The sequence below is a fragment of the Corvus brachyrhynchos genome, unplaced genomic scaffold, assembly GCF_000691975.1.
Source record: "Corvus brachyrhynchos isolate BGI_N302 unplaced genomic scaffold, ASM69197v1 scaffold89, whole genome shotgun sequence".
Classification (NCBI taxonomy): Eukaryota; Metazoa; Chordata; class Aves; order Passeriformes; family Corvidae; genus Corvus; species Corvus brachyrhynchos.
The window spans coordinates 826,902-827,945 of NW_008246063.1; the positions used below are offsets into that span (position 1 = coordinate 826,902).

The following is a 1,044-nucleotide window of genomic DNA, read 5'->3' on the forward strand; positions in this document are numbered from 1 at the left end:
TGTTGAGGGGAATGGGTTTCTCAGAGAAGCTCTGACTGCCCCATCCCTGGAAGTGTCCAAGGCCAGGCTGGATGGGGCTTGCAGCAATCTGGGATAGTGGGAGGTGTCCCTGCCCATGGCAGGGGGTGGAACTGGGTGATCTTAAAGGTCCCTCCCAACCCAAACCATTCCATGGTTCTTCTCAGAGGGGTACTGGGCAAACTGGTTTGAATGGTAAAAGTTTGAAAGCTCATTGTGTTCCAACAGGTTTTGGGAAAATCTGAGCCTCAGCAGAGCTGAAGTAGCTCAGCTGGGAGAGCGTTAGACTGAAGATCTAAAGGTCCCTGGTTCAATCCCGGGCTTCAGCAGCCTTTTCCTGCAATTTTGTGGGCCCAGGGCTGGGCTTTCCAGTACAAGAGAGAGACCTGGACATCCCAGACAGATCCAGCCAAGGGCCAGCAGGACTGGAAAGGACTGGAGGGGACTGGAGCATCTCTGGTGTGGGGAAAGGATGAGGAACTGGGACTGCTGGCCTTGAGACAGTGTGGAATTCCCCTTCTTGACATATTCCCAAGTGGTCCTGGAGGAGTGGCTGTAGGTTCTGCTTGAGCAGGGACCTTCATGAGGTCCCTTTGGACCTCAACCAGTCTGAGCCTGTGACACAGGGACAGGGTTTTACAATTCAACTTTTTCAGCAAAAAAAGTGAGATAAAGTGATTTTTGTTCCTTCCACTGCCTGTTCCCAGTCCTATGCCATGGACTGCCCTATAAACTGGTGGTAATGTTGGGTCAACGCAGTTTGGGGCTGTTTAGTCTGGAGAGATTCCAGAGGAAACCACAAAGGTTAGTAGAGATGGAACTTGTCTTTTATGAGGAAAGGCTGAGGGAACTGGGTTTGTTCAGCCTGGAGAAGAGAAGCCTCCAGGGAGACCTCAGAGCCCCTTCCAGTGCCTAAAGGGCCTTCAGGAGAGCTGGAGAGGGACTTTGGACAAAGGATGGAGGGACAGGACCCAGGGAATAGCTTCCCACTGCCAGAGGGCGGGGATAGATGGGCTATTGGGAAGA

The 1,044-nt window shown here is 52.5% G+C and overlaps 1 non-coding gene across 1 annotated transcript; it reads left to right on the top strand.

The window, feature by feature from the left end:
- Positions 1–274: 274 nt before the first annotated feature.
- Positions 275–347, top strand: TRNAF-GAA. Its single transcript has one exon. It is a non-coding gene; the product is annotated as a tRNA-Phe (tRNA).
- Positions 348–1,044: the final 697 nt, after the last annotated feature.